Below are 20,630 nucleotides of genomic sequence, written 5' to 3'. Positions count from 1 at the left end.
AACGGAGTTGTATTAAATCATTGCTGTATCTAACCTTTGCATTTTGTTAGTTTATGTAGCGTGTTTTAATAATGGACATTGTCACAAAGCAGCTGTACAGATATCTGGATATATTATTTCAATGTAAACTTACAAACAACATTTCCATGTCAAGAATCGAGGGTATGTTCTTTAAAAATGTAATAATAATAATAATAATAATAATAATAATAATAATAATAATAATGCTGGTAAACAGTTCAGAAGCTCCGTGTACTGTTTTTGATATGTCAAAACTAGAGAACGCAGGCCAAGAGAGTGACCATCATGCCCAAGGATATTCAGCTGGCCCGGCGTATTCGCGGAGAACGCGTGTAAACCACAACTTCGTCTAATATACACAAAGGCTCTTTTAAGAGCCACTTCACCGTCTCAGAAAACAGCAAATTTTCTTTCTTGGGCAGTTTGAATATTTAGAACGTGGTACAGAGAGAAGGGGACATTATATATATATATATATATATATAGTTAGATTTCCAAGTATCTCATGGAATCTCATATTTATGTCTTCAGATCTCCGTCAGCCCTTTCAGCCTGTTCTACAATTATTTACTTCTATTAACTTTTAGTTCTGTGCTGCTATGAGCTAGAAGGTGTGGTTTTTCTCAGAGCGTTTGAGATCTGGGGAGCCTAAGTGAACACACACGGACACATGCATGCTCACGGAGACGTCCGAGTTTATTCATGCAAACCAAGAGTATTTATACACATTGATAAGAAGCAGTGCGTGGACAGTTTCTACTGGTGCAGGGGCCAGACAGATTTAGACAAAACACACAGCATCACACAGGTCATACTACAAAATAAGTCTACTATAATAAAGATGGCAAGTGATCAGTTTATTCAAAGAGGTAATTAAATTATTCATCATAGGTATTTGATAGCAGTTCATAATATAAGAGAGTACATGATATAAGAGAATTTCCTTTCATATATATAATATATATATATATATATATATAAAATATATATATATATATAAAATATATATATATATATATATATATATATATATATATATATATATATATTATATTATATATATATATATATATATATATATATATTATAATATATATATATATATATATATTATATTATATATATATATATATATAATATAATATATATATATATATATATATATTATATTATATATATATATATATATATATATTATAATATATATATATTATATATATATATATATATATATATTATATTATATTATATTATATATATATATATATATATATATATATATATATATATATATTATATTATATTATATTATATATATATATATATATATATATATATATATATATATATATATATATATATATATATATATATATATATATATATATATATATATATATATATATATATATAAACATGGGGGGGGTTATAGAAATGTTTATTATTCGTTATTAATGAGTGAACTTTATTATGATAAATATACTGCTATGTATATTACATAATGTTTGTTTTTTAGATGATGAACAGTGCAGAAGAGCCGTGTATTGTCCTTATGTGAAAACTAGACAATGCACAGTAATAACGCCGATGAGCTGTGTCTGTGTACAGTAGCCCAAATCTGCCTTCTGTTCCAGGCGGCGTTGTGTCTTGTGCTGGATGGAGCTTGACTGCCCTCGTGTGTCCACCCTCGGGAACGGCAATTTCCCCAGAAGCGGTATTCTGGGTAAGAAATCTGACATGATATTACTATTAATCTCTGTCTTCTTTTTTTAACCCGTTCAGGATAATTATCGTTGTAATGTAATAATGTATGATACATTACCTTAATCTTTGAAATTTCAACTAATATTAGAAATACATTTCTATTCTCATCGCTGCTCCTATGTAAATTAATGCGTTCCGTAGGTGGCCTCATCTATTTCACTGGAGAAGATCCACAAAGGCAAGGCAAATTTATTTGTATAGCACATTTTCAGCAACAGGGTAATTCAAAGTGCTTTACATAAAAGCAACACAAAGCAACATTTAAAAAGAAGACATTAAAAAGAGTTCATACACATTATATAAAATAAATTTTAAAAAAAGTAATAAAAACAAACAAATAAAAAACAGGTTAAAACAGATTAAATGGTTACAGTGCAGCATAAGATATTAATTAAAATACCTTGATGATTGATTTAAAAGCAGCAGCAAAAAGAAAATTCTTCAGTCTTGATTTAAAAGAACTGACAGTTTTGGCAGATCTGCAGTTTTCTGGGAGTTTGTTCCAGATATGTGGAGAATAAAAACTAAATGCTGCTTCTCCACATTTAGTTTTGACTCTGAGAACAGAAAGCAGACCTGTTCCAGATGACCTCAGAGGTCTGGATGGTTCATAATGTACCAGTAGATCAGAAATATATATTGGACCCAAACCATTCAGTGCTTTATAAAACAGGGATATAGAATTCCAGAAAGACTCAACAACATGCACATAGTATTTTGTAATTGCCTGTATATACACCTCATAATGTGGTGTAAATACACTACACAATATTTATACACAAAGTTACACACATTATGATGCTATTTTTTCTAATCAGATATGTGTAATCCTTTTTGTATCTAATTTCTTGAAAAGTACACAAGTACTCATTTTCCAACATTATGTGGCAAGATACAATTAAAGCATATAACATACCGCATGCTTTAACAAACCCGTAATTAAACAAGCTTCAATAATGTGGATGTTAGATTCTGGTCTATGGAATTCACATGACGAATCTTATGAATGACAGACAACAATTATATAGTTTAACAAACTCCATGAATATTTTTAATAAACATGCATGAATTTTAGTAAATGCAGACGAAGTTAAAAGCTGAAAAATGACATTCAATATTGTAACACACAAAATAGCCAGATATAGTTCCTATGTATTGCTAATCAAAGAAAAAAATTATTAGTCAGACATCAAACCCAATGGAATTCTCCGTATATTCAAGCTCATTAGAATTGTACTGTTTGGAGGCTGTCACGCGAGGGAGAGGAATTACAAAATTGAATCTGAACTGGACTAAGGCCCAATTCTTGCAGGACGCACTAGAGATCCCATGTAGCTCTGCTGTGAACAGACAGTGGATATATCTGAATATATGGCATTTCATTTCATTGTTATATACTAGTACTATATGATGCAGTCTGAACCAACAATTTCGGAATCAGTAAACTACAGACATTAGCTACACATTCCTGATCGCAAGAAAGTGAACCACAATTCACTCATAATTTGAAACCTCCAAATCAATCATCAGTATTCACAAAAGGTTTGGAGCATGTATGCACTTTCAGTTATATGCATAGTGGAAAGGTTTTTGCTTTTCAAAGGGATATAAAAACTAATGAGTCAGTCAACAGTGTTACACAATGGCACATTTGTATGAATGAGAAAAGAAAAAGAACCACAGAAGTTGTAGATTTAAATTCTAACCTTCATCATAAACACAATGTGTTTCTTGACACTTTTCCTGCCTGGGGCATTTTTTAGGTAGCTGCCGATGGCCTCTCTGCAACCGGCAACAGTATATTCACGTCCATGTGCTTGTTCGGCAATATCTGTAACATAAATATCAACAAAAACATTCAGCCTTGGAATGCAATAACAGAGAAAATGTCCGTTTTCTGAAGGCAAGACTTTCTTCTCAAGAGTTTGCAAAGGAGGCATATACCGTCATGTACCGTAATTTCCAGACTATAAACCGCTACCTTTTTCACACGCTTTGAACACTGCGGCTTAAACAATGATGCGGCTAATTTATGGATTTTTATGGGCTAACGAGCTTCATGCCGCCAAAATATTTAGCCTTGTCACATCGGACCAATGAAATTACCGAACAGGTCACAGTGGACCAATGAAACTGTTCGAATTAAATCAAACACACTCACACTAAATTCTTCAGATCAGTCATTTGCGCTTCATGCACACACCCTCATCATGGAAAACACACGAAGAAATGCATTTGATGCAGCTTTCAAGTTAAAGGCGATCGATCTGGCTGTTGAAGAAGGAAATAGAGCTGCTGCACGTAAGCTTGGCACGCACTGTTCAGGAAAAAAGCATTTAAGGTACGTATTTAATTAAAAGTTTAAAAAATCTATTTGTGTAACATCTTTCTGTGTAAATATCTCGCGTTACAACGTGGACACCTGCGGCTTATAGACAAGTGCGGCCTATATATGTACAAAATTTTTTTTCTTTTTAAAGTTAGTGGGTGCGGCTTATATTCAGGTGCGCTCAATAGTCCGAAAATTACGGTATACATTTTTTATCCTTCATACTCACAGTGTACAAGGCCATACACTTCATCCTGATCAGTCAAAGCCAGCTTCCCACCTTTTGGCGCTTTCAACGAAAACATACACCACAGACTGTTCTCCCCGATTCTTTGGAGAATGGAGCGAACTGTCTCTCCGATGCTGCTCCGCCTCATCGTCTTCAAGTAAGCACGCTACAAGAAATTAAAATAAAAAATCTCTGGAATACATGGTCCAACATAAGATACAATTCCATCATTTAGGATTGTGAGACAATTTTGATATTATGATCAAAAACTTCAGTTCATGTAAACATATAGATTTATTATTCTGAGATTTATTATTATTGAGTCAAATTCCAGGTGAACATTAAAAAGTTTGACTTACAAAACAGTTGGAGTTTTTCGCTATTCTTCAGTTGTTGTTTATTGTTGTTATTGTTCAGTTGCAAACATACAGCTCTGTATCATCAGCATAACAGTGGAAGTTCATTCCATGTTTACGAATAATTTGACCTAGAGGTAGCATATACAAAGTAAAAAGCAGTGGGCCTCAAACAGAACCTTGTGGAACACCAAATTTAACCTCGGTATGCGTGGAGAAGTCTCCATTTACATCTACGCACTGAACTGATAACGATCGGTCTAATAAGACCTGAGGCAGGAGAGGACTGTTCCCTTAATGCCAACATTTTCTAATCTATCAAGGAGAATAGTGTGATCTATAGTATCAAAAGCTGCACTAAGGTCAAGTAACACAAGCAACGAGACACAACCCTGATCAGAGGTCAGTAGAAGGTCATTTACTACTTTAACTAACGCTCTCTCTGTGCTATGATGAGGTCTAAATCCTGACTGATACATTTCATGAATGTTGTTCCTGTGTAAGTACGAGCATAACTTTGCTGTGTACAACCTTTTCTAAGACCTTGGAGATGAAGGGGAGATGTGATATTGGTCTATAGCTGGACAGTTGAGATGGGTCAGTCAGGTTTTTTAATCAGGGTTTTAATAACTGCTAGTTTAAGTGATTTAGGTACATAGCCAGTGCTAAGGGAAGAGTTGATTATATTTAAAAGTGGTTCAATTACTCCTGGACAAATCTTTTTAAGAAACATGTAGGCACAGGATCTAGTAAGCAAGTTGATGAATTTGCTGAAGAGATTAATGAAGCTAGTTTGGTCTCTCTAAGGGGAGTAAAACATTCTAAACATTGATCCGATATTGCTATATTATCATCTACAGGGTGAGTTATAATACTGTCTGGTTTTAATTTAATAGCCTGAATTTCACATCTAATATTTTCAACTTTACCAATGAAAAATTTGATGAAATCTTCACTGCTATGGAATAATCGAGTGTTTCTCTCTGTAGTGATTTTATTCCTAGTAAATTTTACTACTGTGTTGAATAGAAATCTAGAATTGTTTTTTTATCTCCTATTAAGGTGGAGAAATAGATTTTTCTAGCCTCGCTAAGAGATTTTCTATATTTCAGTAGGCTCTCCTTCCATGCTGTTTGGAATATCACCAATTTGGTTTGATGCCATTTACGTTCTAATTGTCGAGTTGTCTGTTTTAAGGTTCGCGTTTGATCGTTATACCAGGGTGCTAGCTTTTTCTCTCTAATTATTTTTCATTTGAGTGGAGCCACTCTATCTAGCGTGTAGCGGAGTGTTGACTCCAAGCTTTCAGTTGCCTGATCGAGTTCTGTGGGATCAGACGGTGATCCAAATATAACTGATGTCTCTGGGAGGTTATTTATGAAGCTCGGTGCAGTAGCTGATGTGAAAGTACGTTTTACACGGTAGCGGAGGTGGAAATATTATGATCAATATGTATTATGAACGAGATAAGATAATGGTCTGAGACAACTTCAGACTGTGGAAAAATTACAATATTTTCTATATTTAATCCGTATGTTAGTATGAGGTCAAGAGTGTGACCACCATTATGAGTAGGTCCGATTACGTTCTGATTAATCCCTACTGCATCTAAGATGGACACAACCGCTATTCTCAGAGGGTCTTCCAGGTTATCAAAATGAATATTGAAATCACAGACGATTAATGCTTTATCTACAGAAACAACCAGGTTTGAGATAAAGTTTGCAAATTCACTAAGAAATTCAGTATATGGCCCTGGGGGTCGGTAAATAATAATTAGTGGAATTTACTTATTTTTAGTGGCTACATAAGTTATGCTGGTATAAAGAATTTCAAAAGAATTAAATTTATGACTAGGTTTTTGTGTGACGCCTAGATTTTGACTATGGATGAGACCAACACCTCCTCCTCTACCAGTTGAACGAGGCTGATGTACATAGCTGTATCCAGGAGGACTGGCTTCATTTAATGCTAGGTACTCGTTTGGTTTAATCCAAGTCTCCGTTAAACACATTAAATTACATCCCTGATCAGTAATGATTTCGTTAACAATAAGAGCCTTAGACGCAAGAGATCTAATGTTTAATAGCCCTAGCTTCAGATTAAAGGTGCTGGATGTGCATTCAGTATGATATAATTTTAGGTTAATTAGGTTACTAAAACAAACATTCTGAAATTGTCTATGTATTTGTATAGCTCAGGGAACAGACACAGTCTCCATAGTATGTACTACAGGTGTTAAACTATTAATTGAACATTGCTTATGATGAACATTATTGTAGGAAGATGTGCTTACGGTAGGCAGTCACTTGGTTTGTAGTGTCTTGGAGATGTTGTCAGACAGCAGTTCCGCTCCGAAGCTGCTGGAGTGCAGGCCATCAGGACGAAACAACCTAGGACGCTCCCAGAACAGATTCCAGTTATTAACAAACAGCAGATTCCTGTTAATTACACCAAGAAACTAACCAATCATTTAATGCTAGAAGTCTACTGAACTTTTCAGCTCCACATCTGTATGAGGGAAGAGGTCCAGAGACGATGATCTTCGCGGTGGGTGATCTGCCTCATACCGTCTCGATCAGGCTGGCCCTCTTCAGAACCTCTGTCTGCCGAAGCCTGATGTTTGCCCCCGCATGCGGCACGACTGCTCCAATGCACTCGTCCTTCTTCAGGATTCCTGGTAGCTGCTCAGCGACATCAAGGACACAAGCAAAAGAAAAATTGTGTGTGCACCTTACCCTTTGTTGAAGCGACGCGGACATTTCGCACAATGTAGTTCCCAACGATTGCACAGGATCAATCTTATTTTGTTAAGAGCATTAATATTTTGTAGATTCAGCAAGGGGTATGTAAACTTCCGACCGCAACTGTGTACCCACCCAGCTACCAAGCACACACACACACACACACAAATTCCACCATTTAAAAACAGCAAGGATTTTTTTAAAACATTTTTTTATAAACAATTAAAAATAAACTACAGTAGGAACATTTTAACAAATACCACAAAAACACCACAGTTAAAACACTACATACCTTCCTTTTGCAAAAGACTTCTCTTGCACTCACACTCTTGATCTGATGCCAGCTGGAGCCACCTCTTCATGGTCCTCTCGACCTCCATCTCTGCAGCATTAGCCGTAAAGAGGTTTCTATGAACTTTGGAATAAAGCAATACATATCATACAGTCATTATGAATCTTAAGCATTAACTATGCTTATACCATGGTCACTGTGAATACTGGATTCTGATTGGCTGGAAGGTGTGCATTATAACCGTTTATTGCACAGGTAGTTCCCGTCAGATTGATCACCGTAATCATTTCTTGGTCAATGCGCAGCCTACATGCACACACACGCACAGACACTCGAGCATACAGAGACATTCATATGAACAGACACATCTTGCCAGCGCTTTCTGCAACTTTAACAATAAAAATAGCTTTGCTGGTGAAAAGCTACATGATATTTCTCAGCAACGAGGTGGTACCATCACTGTTTCTGAAGTAATTCAACTCTTAGTTTTACTACACTACTGCTGCGCAACACTGACTGCTGAGAGGCACCTATGATGCACGTAATTCATACACGCTTGATCTCTCTCTCTCCTTCTCTCTCTCTCTGATAGATATCTGTCAATTCATTCAAATAAATGCAATCTCATCACACTACTTTACCTCTGTGTCTGATTTATAATGGGCAAAATTCCAGATCTAACGACCTAACTAATAGAAATTAACGATCATTTTAAACTTCTAATCAAAGTTTGCACTTCTAAACCAATGACAGCTTTAACATTATTAATTGTGGAAAGACCATGGTATAGGCGGGGTAATCCATGGCTAGGTGTGCATTAAACGATTTGAACGAGTGGATCATTTCCTCCACATCATGCACTAAAATCGTTTAATGCACATCTAGCCGTGGATTACCCCTTACATATCATCTGAGAGAGACAGCTAATTCTGTATGTAAACAGATATACTTACCAATCACGACCTCTCCGAGTTGGAGAGCGGACAGTGAAGTCTTTCTATTGATTCCCCTCCAATTGAGGTTCTTTTCCAGGGAGTTAGTAATCACCAATATGCACCAGGTGCAGTTGAGCACATCCGCCCTGTCAATAAGCTCCAACCAGTTTACCTGAAACTGAGGATTCTTAAAACAATAATATAATATAAAATAATATAATATATAAAATTAATAAGCATGTATTGCCTCGTCAAAAGTGTCAGTGCTTCTCACTACTTCTGCAGTTACCCTGACCTGTGTGTTTTCCATGTTTTCCTCCTCTACCAAATATTAGGTCATAACTGTTCCCTCATATCAAAGTGGTGTTCAATGTTGTGCTTTGAGTACGAGTGTGTCACCTTGAGAAAACAGAAATGCTCTCAGTAGCTGTGTAAATGTGCAAGCAGTTGTTAACAAAAAAAAGAGAAAAAATTCTCACCAGATTTTGCTTGTAATCTGGGCTCTGTTGCATCCTTCGCTCCAGACTACACAGTTGAGGAAGGTCTTGCAGGGGCAGTAAATCTTCATCAATATCCAAAGGCTGCACCTGGACCTCCTGTAGTTGAAGCAATCTCAGTGGTTTGTTGGTCCAGCACCATCTCTAATTTAGTTAACACCTCCCTCAGCATGGCTATGGTAAAGAAGTTAACAATATTTACAAACGATACACACTACAAAACTGTACAACTCCATCCTCAGTCTTATTCCTAACCTACACAATTCCAGTAAGATGGCTGAGTGGAAATCATGGTTAATTAATACCTAAAAGAAAGTCAATCAGAAAGCAGAAGAATACGCTCATATGGCATATCGTCCACTCTTTCCAGACTCTGTGAAAGAGTCTAAAATATTGACTATATTGCCAAATTCTACAATGTTTCATGAAAAATACAACTTTGAATATGCTCTCAAAGCATGAGGGAATAGCAATAGCGATGTGCTGAACAAATATCTGCATGTTTTACACCTTGGTGGTCTTTACCCAGACACTTCCACGTCTGACTGGAGGTCTGGCCAGGTCCTGCCCTCTTTATCGCTGTCTTTAAAATACAGTTGCATTTAAACATTATTCAATCCCTTCAGGATCACTCAAAGAGACAAAAAATTAGTATATTGCTAGACTAAGGCTAAGAATTGCACATAAGAAATACAGTGTTGAGCCGAACAACAGGTCTGTTATACTGCCAAGTGGACAATATAATCTAATAACAGGACACAGCATGCTGCAAACTGTGTGGGTTTTCTGACACAACATATTAAAAAAGTTAAATAAAAAGTAGTAAAACAGGAAAGGGGAGGAATAAACTAGGAGTTTATCTTATTTGTACAGCAATTAAAAAAGCTTTATAAAAAAAAAAGTGTCGAGCTGCCTCTTAAGCTAAATTAGCTAGCCGGCTAGCTAGCTGCTAGTACGCCATCTGATGTTCTCGTCACAATCACACATACCATTGAAAAGATTTTTAAAAAACATTTTCTCCATGACATTTTAAATATCAAACAACATTGTAGACTGAAATTACTCAATTAAATTACTTACCTTCTTCAGCTGAAATGATTCCTCTTGAAAACGAAGAATGACTGCAGCCTCGAGTATCCTAACTGATTTAACCGTCAAAAGTGTTTTCCAGGCGGCTGAGCTCCTTAATTTTAGCTGTGGCCCGTCTGTGACTTAACGAACTCGAAAAAGCAGATACACACCGCTACACAGAGTATGGACCTGCCGCAAGTACACCTGCTTTCAGCTGAGATTGGCCCACATAGCAAAAACCGTCTGTCAACGAGAAGTGGTGTGAACGGTCAGCAGGGCTCTGGGCAATTACCTTTTCACCGATACCGGAATTGAGCCGACAGTGGCGCATTTCTACCAGAATCGGCCCAAATGTGCTTGCTATCTGGGAACTGTTCATCACCCGATGTAACGGCCGAATGTTCCAAAAAAGTCTAAGCTTTTTACCAAATAAATGTAAAGTAACAATTTCATCAATGATAACTCTTCAACGCCCAGGGAAAAAAATCAGCGATGATCGGCCTGGAGCTGGCCAGAGTCTGTGCGACATGACGCTCCCTCCCCGGGCTATGTCTGAGTGCTTTCCCCGCTGCACGGAGCGCCGTCCATATAATTTTGGACACTTAAAAATATTCGCTTAAAAATTCTCTTCGAAACTATTATGATATATTATATATATGGCAATGTAGCTCAGTTAGTTAGTGTGTGGTGGTAAGAACGCCAAGGTCGCTGGTTAGAATCTCAGGGCTGATTACATTTTTGCATCTTCTAGAACTCAATTAAAAATCTTCTATTGTAGCACTACTTGCAGTGTTCTCTGCTTGATATATTGCTTTGCTTGTATTTTCTCATTTGTAAGTCTGGTGAAGGATACGGGAATGAGCACAGACACGGCCAAATAAAAAAATAAAGGAAAAAATATATAATAATAATAAAAAATTTAAAAATAAAAACATGGATTCCATGCTGCAGCAACTAATGGAGGCCAGCCTCCAGCAGCTGACGATAACATCTGCAGCAGCCGATAAGCGAGCAGAAACGTACAGGTTCCACGTGAACCTGTTGAAGAGGTGAAAAATGCTCCTCACACTACTGCCACCTGGGTGCTGAACAGACAGTCATTTCAGCACCACTGTTGTCGACTGCAGCAGAGCATGAGGTGGGGAAATAGAGCACAAATTGCGGCAGATAAACACTGCAACTCCTCACCCTCTCAGAGAAGACTGGAGAGGATAAAAGGGCATCACAACCTCAGCAGCTTGAGCAGCTTTTGTCTACGTGTCTATGCTGATCAATTCGGTTCTATGTCTTGCAGATGACGATGATGACAGCAATTCTCTCCCCCCCACTACCTACGCTTCCTCCGCACTCTGCTACCGACCTACACCACTCTGCCTGGCCCATAGCGACCACACTCCTCTCTAACACCTCCCTCACAGACTGCTGCCCCAGGACAGAGTGTCCCATGACCCTTCTGCACTCCCATTCTACAAAATAAAAGCTCTCTTAACCAGTCTCACTCTGTCTGTGTTCCACCTGCCGCTGCTGCTACACTATAAAACATTCAACCTTTCGTTCTTGAGATGTCACACTAAACAAGAATTTCATGCAAAAGCAAGGACACACAGAAGCATGGAATGATGGCAAAACCGTAGCTAGCCAAAAAAAAACAATAAAGGGCCTTGAGTTCCTAAACATGAAACTGCTGTGACCTCTTATATTTTTGGATCAATTCCAAATACTAATTGAGTCATCTGCTGGTTACAACAACAATATAGTCTATAGAATTCCTACAAACATTCAACCACTGGTTGAGATATTGCATTAATGAGAACCTCAGATGGATGGACAGACTTAGTGGTGGAGGAATAAAAAATAAATAAAAGGTCTGCATAAATACTAAACTCGGACACACTTATCTAACGTTATGGGGTGTAGTAATGACCAACTAGTGTTATCTACTTAGTAAATCTGAGAAAGTTATGTTTTAATAACTTTACTGTCCCATAGTTCTTCATTTTAAACACTTTTCTTGTTGATACTTACAAACGAGTAACCATTTCCTTCAGACTACTCACCTTTCACGACTTCTTTTTGCCTGCCTTCTTCATTTGTAGACACGTTTAAAAAATGTGCATGTTCATGATATATCTATGCAACTCTACAAGTATCGGCACCCTATCTGCCTCTCTTTCTTTTTAAAACTAGTTAGTAATATTCATTGCCATATCATAGGTAATTAGAAAAAATTAGTCTATGGTGTCATCTGGTGACAAATTGAGCATGCTTTAGCTACTTTCCCTAAAAAGAGTTGTGAAAGCTGGTTGACATGCTGTAGCGCAGTAAGGGAGTGATGGCTGCATGGACAGGAGTTGTGAACAGTGCTCACCCTACACTCGGGACAGCTGACTGAGGGGACAGAGTTGGAGTCCTGAGGACACTCCAGAGAGCAGAGACACTCCACACAGAAGAGCACATGGGGCAGCCTCCCCACAACCTCACCCTCTGTAAACAGCAATAAAACCACCAAAAAACATCAAGTGCACTTATTTATGAAGCTAAACATCACATAGGGAAATTTCCCCCACTGCTCTTCTTAACATTTCACATGGCTAACATTTGCTGTGTGGAATTTGGTTATTTATCATTTTTAAGAAACCACGCTGCAAAAAAAAAAAGAAAGAAAAGAAAATTAAGCTTTAATGCAAGACGTTAGCTAGCTAGCCAACTAAACTCAAGCTAACTCGAAGGCCATGTTTATCAATTAAGTCTCACTGTTTAACTTTAAAACGCTCACATTGAGGATGTAGTCTGCTAATTGTCAAAGGTTCACTAGCTAATTAGGTTAATTAGGTGTGTTCTGAACCCACATTGCATTCAGCGCATTCAGCAGTGTGTAACCAAGATGCGTCCGGAAAATACTTGTATAAGTAAATACAGAGAATTTGTTTAAAACATTTTTTTACCAGACAACGTGTACGGTAAGCCACAATTATTACATGCCACTGTAGCGTCCATTATGATGCTTTTTCACCGCGCACTTCACTTCCTTCAATGATGGAAAGCACTGGCTCTTTTAAGTGAACCGAATCCTTTGGCTTAGCTCTTCAATATGAGTCGATTCCTTCGGCTTCCGTACGGATCACTGCCATTTTTCTGAATCAGATTCAGAATCAGTTTTATTGGTCAAGTATGCTCGCACACTCAAGCAGGGATATGTATCATGCTATATAATTTAGCTAACAAACTGTCACCAAAGTAGCCGTGATGTGAAAACATGTAAACAGATGGGGGGTGGGGATGTAAAATAAATGAATAGATTTAAAGTGCATTACATTTATTCACTTAGCGGATGCTTTTATCTAAAGCGACTAACAAATGAGAAAAATACAAGCAAAGCGATATATATCTAGCAGAGAACAATACAAGTAGTACCAGTAGTAACAAGTAAGAACTGTTCAACTGAGTTAGATATTTTATTTATTTCATTCCTACAAAAACTAAATTCTAACACTGAAAATTAGTTTTTTTTAAAAAGGAGGGAGATATTTGAAAGATTAGGCTTTTAAAAACATCAGCAAATTTACATATAATTAGCTGCTTTCATTCAATTCAATTTATTTTGTAATTACTAAAAAAAAGATATCACAATACCAGGTGGATGGTGGCTTAGTGGTTAGCACATTCGCCTCACTCCAGGGTCGGGGGCTCGATTCCCACTGAGGCCCTGTGTGTGCGGAGTTTTCATGTTCTCCCCGTGCTGTGGGGGTTTCCTCCGGGTACTCCGGTTTCCTCCCCCAGTCCAAAGACATGCATGGTAGGCTGATTGGCATGTCTAAAAGTGTCCGTAGTGTATGAATGGGTGTGCGAGTGTGTATGTGATTGTGCCGTAATGGATTGGCCTGTCCAGGATATACTTGTGCCCGATGCTCCCTGGGATAGGCGCCAGGTTCCCCGTGACCCTGAAGGATAAGTAGTATTGAAGATGGATGGATGGATATCACCTTACCTACAACATCATAGAAAAGTGTATTGTGACCTAATTTATCGCAATATCTATAACCAATTTATGGTTGTTGTTGTTGTTTTGTTGTGTTTACATAGTTAATATTAACTAGCCTAGATAAACACAACAAAACAACAATAACAACAATAAATTGGAGTTGTTCCTTGTAATATATGACTTATATGTAAAGAATGAAATTGCTAAATGCAAAAAATATGTATAATAAATAATTGTAATCGTTTATACAATAACTGATATGTATATCACAGGTCACAGTGACATTGTATTGAAGATTAAGAATACTCTTTAAGGGCCATGAATGAAGGCCTCTGGAAAGAAACCGTTCTTGTGCCTGGTGTATTGGAAGTTCAAATAAAGTGTGTCCAAGCCGTGTCCAGAAAATATTATGGTCTGGGATGTATTGCCTTCATTGCTTAACTAGTCTCATGTTCAGTGAGAACACATTAAAAAGACCAAATCAGCAGCTGATTTTATCATATGCATGTGAGGAAACCATGTCCTGCGCTGTGGTTATCTTCATTAAACATCATTGTAGCCAAGCCTTCATATTCCTACACCTGAGTTTACAAAAAAAAAAAAAAAAAACACATTATATCATGGTAACTATAACACCAGTCGCATACAAACTAGTAAATTATGTGCCCTTTGTGCTTGTGCTGTTGGATCTTCGATACGAAGGTAAGAAGGTACTGACTTCATATACTGGATAGATAGTGTGGAAACTGAACTGTCACACAGCTGTACAGATTCTACAGAAATACTTTTCATTAGGCCTCACTAGTCTTAAGGAATGAATCTCACAAGTTTCTTCTAGTGCACTAAGTAGTACTCTACATACAAAGCCAAGCTTTTCTATAGACTCTAAAGAGATGTGACTTGATAATGAGACCTCTCTGTGCTGATGATTATGATAAAGTCCAAGATAATGATGTGTGCTTTGTATTTAAAAAATGACACAGGAAAATTAGTGTCCATGTCTTTTATCAATAATAATAATAATAATAATAATAATAATAATAATAATAATAATAATAATAATAATTGCAAGCATAGTGAAATGCAATGGTATTATTCTACCCAACCATTTGTCACTATATTTTTACTTTACTATATCCTGGCCTGAGTTTACTTTTGATTAAAGGAGTGCTATGCAGCAGTGAGAACAGTGTCGAGAAGCACCTGGAGATGGGGAAGAAGCTCCTGGCTGCCGGACAGCTGGCCGACGCACTTTCCCATTTCCACGCAGCTGTTGGTGAGTCGGTGAGCTTTTCTCAGAAAGTCACCAGCAATCATTTCTTTATTTCTGCAAAAAAAAAATATTCTGTCTGAATCTTAACCGACCACTTTCTGACATCCGTGTGTAGACGGTGACCCGAAAAAATACTTGGCCTTCTACAGAAGAGCCCCGTCTACCTGGCCACGGACAAGTCTAAATCCGCTTTACCGGATCTAAGCAAAGTCATCGAGTGTCATGATTTCCCCTTGAAGCAGCGTGCTCTAAGCGCGAATGCGCGAGCACCTGCTTTTCCATTGTTGACAGTAGTGACATCTGGACACGTGTGTTTTGTTTATGTTTCTGTCACGTCTCCTCCCTGTTCTGTCATTGGCTGGGATTTCACGTGTGTCTGTATTTTGCCCTCAGCAAGTTTAGAGGCTTATCAGTTTAGACGCTGATCATGTCCACATATATACCGCGCGCCTCCCAGCACACAACGTGGAAGATTATCCTAGAGTTAGATTGGTTTGTTTAGTAGTCATAGTCACGGTCCATGTTTAGAGTTCGTTCACGCTGGATTATCCGCTCCCAGTTCCTCGTCATAGTTCATGTTTCTCGTTTAGTTTATCGACCCTGTTTTCCGTGACACGACCTTGATTCATGTTTAACCCTGTGTATGCCTGTTTGCCGATCGCCTGACCTTCGCCTGTTTTGGATTATGTTTTGGATTTGTCTGCCTGTCTCTCTTTTAAAATAAACAACTGTTCATACTGCAATTGCATCCGTCCTATCTCCGCTCCGTCACGATACGTGACATCGAGTTAAACCTGATTTCACATCGGTGAGTTTTACTCCATGATAAGACATGAAAAGAAGATTGACATGCATCATGTTGAAAAGAGTTGGTGGTAACAGGTGATTTGTCACAGGCAAGACTTCAGAGAGGGAGCCTACTGTAACTCTTTGACTTGTCATTAAAGGAAAATTAAGTCATTAAAGGAAAATTAAGTCATTAAAGGAAAAATCCACCATGAACAACTTGCATATTGATCTTTATAATTAACAGGTGGCATCCAGGATTCATTTTGTAGTGAAAATTTTGAGTTTACTTTTTTAGTTTAGACTTCTTTCATTGACCTGTTGGTCATTTTTCACTTTGGTTTCTTGTATTGCCCACAATCAAGTTTGACAACATGCTAATATTGGTGCCAGTAAAATTGCTATCTGTAGATTTCCCCCTGAGCTCCCTCCCCATAAAGAGTCTAGTTTCTAATCATCCCTAATCAAGCACAGCTTCATACGAGTCTTTATTAGCTGAATTAACTGCCGTAGATGGCCTAGACTAAATTAGAGCTGGGACTGATCCCCTGAATCAGAGTTCATCACATCTATGCAGCCATTAAGGACTTTGAAAGTGCTAAGGAGTACAGCGAGAATGACTGTCACCTACCCTTTGGCTTCTTAGGTTGATATTGAAGTGTGTCATGTTTTAATGTGTTCTAAACGGCTGGGCTTGTGTGACCACTAGGATAGCCCAGAAGAAGCTCATTAAAGCCTACAGGAAGTTCTCACAGCAGTGACACCCAGACAACGTCCAGGATCCTGAAGAGAAGAACAAGGCTGAGAAGAAGTTCATAGACATCCCACAGGCCAAGGAAGTGCTCACTGAGCCAGGTAAACCCTCAATCAGTTTTGTCTGCTAATATAAAAATACCAAGCTAAGCCGTTTTTTGATGTTGGTTTTTGTGTCCCATGCTTGAATAGTTTTACATAGATGAGGAATACAGTATATAAGTATGTAAGTACAGCTGCAGATAAAGAAGGATGAATCAGATTGGAATTCAGATCAAATTAACAGAAATTATGGTTGTGACTTGGTGATTAGTGGGGATGTTGAACACAGTCTGTGATATGTTTTTGATTTTTTTGCTAATACAGATCTGCCAAAATAACTAACAGTCAAAGAGAAATAAACATGCATTTTGTTGGAAAGGACGGATCGGAACCATGCTTGCAGCATAAACGGTTAATTGTATTGGTTGAACTGATATTTAACTGTAATCTGCAGAAATATTATGATATCATATATAGGGAAATTACCCAGCGGTGGGTGGAGACAGACACACGGGAGGCCGTCGTAACGTTAACAAGTGAGATTTATTTTTATTTTTATTTATAACGTTCTGGAGTGTGTGTGTGTGTGTGTGTGTGTGTGTGTGTGTGTGCTCGCGTGTGGGCGTGACAGCGTGTGGTGAGAGGTCAGTGTATTGCGGGGTTGCCAGAGTCGCTCCGGGGCTTTCCGGTGAAACAGGGGCTCTTCTCAGACGTCAGGCAACGCCGCGTTTGTAGCTAGGGAGCGGAGAATTCGCTCGGGTCCGGGTCGTCTGAAAGAATACAAACAATACAAACAATACAAACAATACAAACAATACAAACAATACAAACAATACAAACAATACAAACAATACAAACAATACTGATAACTGGCAGTAATCCAGGCACACTTCATGTGAGAGAATTCTCTCCTTTCGAGCGGAAAAGCGGCCTTTTATACTCTCCCTTCGTCTGCTGGATGGTGGAATTTTCACGTGCGGCGCGCCATTCATCACCAGAGGGTGTGTCTGCGGCTCCGCCCCACCTCCACGTGCTTTCCGACTGTCCAAAACATTGAAGCGGGGCTGTCTCTTCAGCGCCAGCGCGGCAGTCGCGATTTTAGTTCCTTGTGCGCCGGCTGTCGGTCTGTCGCGACACATACAGTATAAGTTTACTTTATACAGTTATTACAAAATTAACATAAGTGTATGTCAGGCCTGCATGTATTGTTAGTATTTTTAGAACAATTATGAACTCTAATTGCAAGCACTTGCATAAGCATATTAACATTTTGTGCTGAATCTTGAAAATATGTAAAACATTTAGACCATGTGATACTGCATGCACCATGTGATATTGCCTCACACCTCAAGGGTTAGGGGTTCGATTCTCGCCTCTGCCCTGTGTGCACAGAGTTTGCATGTTCTCCTCGTGCTTTGGGGGTTTCCTCTGGATACTCCGGGTCCCCCAGTCCAGAGAAATGTGTTGTAACCTGATTGGCATCTCTAAATTGTCCGTAGTGTGTGAATGGGTGTGTGTGTGTGCAATTGCGCACTGCGTTGGTTTGGCATCCCAGCCCAGACTCTAGGCTCCCCGCGACCCTGTGTAGGATAAGGGGTACAGACAATGGACGGCTGGCTGATTCTGACCTTAATAAAATATATTGACTGTTGATTAACACTTTCTTGTTTGTATGTCTGTAAAATGAATTTTCCTTTCATTTTAGTAATTAAAAAGTATAGCCTACAATACTGAAAAGAAAATTTAATGGTGGGTCACTGCAAATCCTATTCTTTTATTATTATACTGACATTGCAGAATTTCCAGAGGTCCAGACAGACTTTAATTTTTTTGGGCAGCATGTAGACTAAATGTCAAGGTGCATCGATCAACAGTATATTAGATTGGATGTAATGGTATTGTTTTTCCCCAGATGGAACGGTTAAAAAAATTAATCAATCACTGGTTCGGTGTGACGGTTATAAATAATTAACCTCTTGTAGAAGTGAATGTGTCGTTCATGTACCACATTCTTTGAGAATTGGCTAATTTTATTCCTGTTTGGCTTGAGCACTTTGAAATAGCAGAAAAGCAGTTTTCAGGTGTCTCCTATATCAATGTAAAAGGGGGAAAACTGTAGCTGCTTGCACCTCTGGTAATATAAAACACGAGTCTCGAAAGATGCTGGTATATCTGACACCTTTTCTCTGTTCTTGTGCAGAAACGAGGAGTTCATTTGACAAGGGTGAAGACCCAATGGACCCTGAGAGCAAGCACGGAGAAGGCCATCACCATTTCCACGGGGCCTGGGAGAGTTTCCAGGGCTTTAACCCTTTTGGCTCTGGACTGTTCAACTTTAAATTCAACTTTAACTGAGATCATCCAGGAGGACATCAGTCTGATCTGAATATATACCATCAGGCATCCAGCGAGAAGTGTAACCTGTTGAACCTGTTTGACACTAACTGCCATAGATGTGGCTACAGAAGCCACTGTGGCATGAAGATGCATCATATGCTGTTGAATATTCTCAGACTTGCCAAGCTGAGCTAAGTGGTATTACATAAAGTAATTATTTCAGGGACCATCAGAGTGTGGGGGTTCATTCCCAAGCAACCAACTATCCTAAAACTATTGTGTGTGTGTGTGTGTGTGTGTGTGTGTGTGTGTGTATAGGAGACTGCACTATTTTTCTATCAGTTAAATAATGCTGCATTGTAAATACACAATTAAAGATATTACGTATTTAATTAAAAAGAAAGTGACATTATTCTCCGATTTCGCTGTTGTAATGCAAATCACTATTGGAGGATTCCTTTAGTTGAACTTTTCATTTTGTATAGCACTTACAGACATCGTCACAAAGCATCTGGACTGACAGATGTAGATTTAGATCCCTATCGAGCAAGCTGGAGGTGAAAAACTCCCCGAGACATCATGAAGAAGAAACCTAAGAGAGGAAGCAAACTCAAAAGGGTCCTGTTGACACTGGATAGTGGGATTACAAATCATTACCAGTATGCAGATGTAATAGAGGAAAAGGCAAACAAATGTGTTCGTGTCAACATCCTAGGATGAGTACAGCAGCAGTTTTTAGCAAGCACAAATCTGCACTATCAAGTGTTTTCTGGTTTCTAGCTTATTGTGAAATCAGACTACTGATTATACCTTGCTCTTGAAGCTAGCCCTTTGTGCACAAAAATGTAAATAATAAAGAGTAGGTGGAACAGGTAGAATCACTATCATCAGGGAGAGCAGATTAATATCTGTACACGTTGATGCAATAACATAACTCCAGACATAGCAGACGACCACTGATGAATGATAAACATTTTATTCCTGAGAAAATTCACATCCTTCCACTTCCAAGCTTAAAAAGAAGAAGAAAAAAAAACCCAGATCAGCATGGAGTGTCACAAACACAGCATGGCTTTTTCACTTTAAAGGGCTTGAAATCAAATGGAAACACAGGAATAATTCATGATGTGGATAAATAAATTGTAAAGCTTGTGCATGTGTTGGGGTTACTTTTACACATATTCCCCCACTCTGACATCCTCTCTGATTTGTTCAATCA

At 38.2% G+C, this 20,630-nt stretch overlaps 3 long non-coding RNA genes across 18 annotated transcripts; 1 reads left to right on the top strand and 2 right to left on the bottom strand.

Annotated features, from left to right (window-relative positions):
• Positions 1-1,446: 1,446 nt before the first annotated feature.
• On the bottom strand, positions 1,447-13,495 carry LOC128630171 (uncharacterized). 15 transcript variants are annotated; one of them, XR_008394499.1, is made up of 12 exons: positions 13,184-13,495; positions 12,296-12,722; positions 10,248-10,481; positions 9,150-9,341; positions 8,689-8,848; positions 7,736-7,858; positions 6,996-7,383; positions 4,703-4,830; positions 4,344-4,509; positions 3,492-3,616; positions 1,844-3,125; positions 1,447-1,753 (listed from the first exon to the last, which is right to left on the bottom strand). It is a non-coding gene; the product is annotated as an uncharacterized LOC128630171 (long non-coding RNA). The 15 variants fall into 15 exon arrangements; XR_008394505.1 differs by lacking the exon at positions 1,447-1,753 and adding an exon at positions 9,676-9,750 and having other exon boundaries at positions 1,957-3,125; positions 13,184-13,494; XR_008394498.1 differs by lacking the exon at positions 1,447-1,753 and adding an exon at positions 8,966-9,069 and having other exon boundaries at positions 1,957-3,125; positions 8,689-8,857; positions 13,184-13,494.
• A 268-nt stretch (positions 13,496-13,763) lies between these two features.
• LOC128630196 (uncharacterized) lies at positions 13,764-15,812 on the bottom strand. 2 transcript variants are annotated; one of them, XR_008394577.1, is made up of 3 exons: positions 15,658-15,812; positions 15,424-15,547; positions 13,764-14,226 (listed from the first exon to the last, which is right to left on the bottom strand). It is a non-coding gene; the product is annotated as an uncharacterized LOC128630196 (long non-coding RNA). The 2 variants fall into 2 exon arrangements; XR_008394576.1 differs by lacking the exon at positions 13,764-14,226 and adding an exon at positions 14,404-14,801 and having other exon boundaries at positions 15,658-15,800.
• Positions 15,813-15,896: 84 nt separating this feature from the next.
• LOC128630183 (uncharacterized) lies at positions 15,897-19,814 on the top strand. The gene is made up of 3 exons (XR_008394553.1): positions 15,897-16,301; positions 16,989-17,134; positions 19,275-19,814. It is a non-coding gene; the product is annotated as an uncharacterized LOC128630183 (long non-coding RNA).
• Positions 19,815-20,630: the final 816 nt, after the last annotated feature.

This window comes from Ictalurus punctatus, unplaced genomic scaffold (assembly GCF_001660625.3).
Source record: "Ictalurus punctatus breed USDA103 unplaced genomic scaffold, Coco_2.0 Super-Scaffold_100046, whole genome shotgun sequence".
Taxonomy (NCBI): Eukaryota; Metazoa; Chordata; class Actinopteri; order Siluriformes; family Ictaluridae; genus Ictalurus; species Ictalurus punctatus.
The sequence above is the reverse complement of the archived record's forward strand: the minus strand, read 5'-3'. Positions and strand labels throughout refer to the sequence as shown.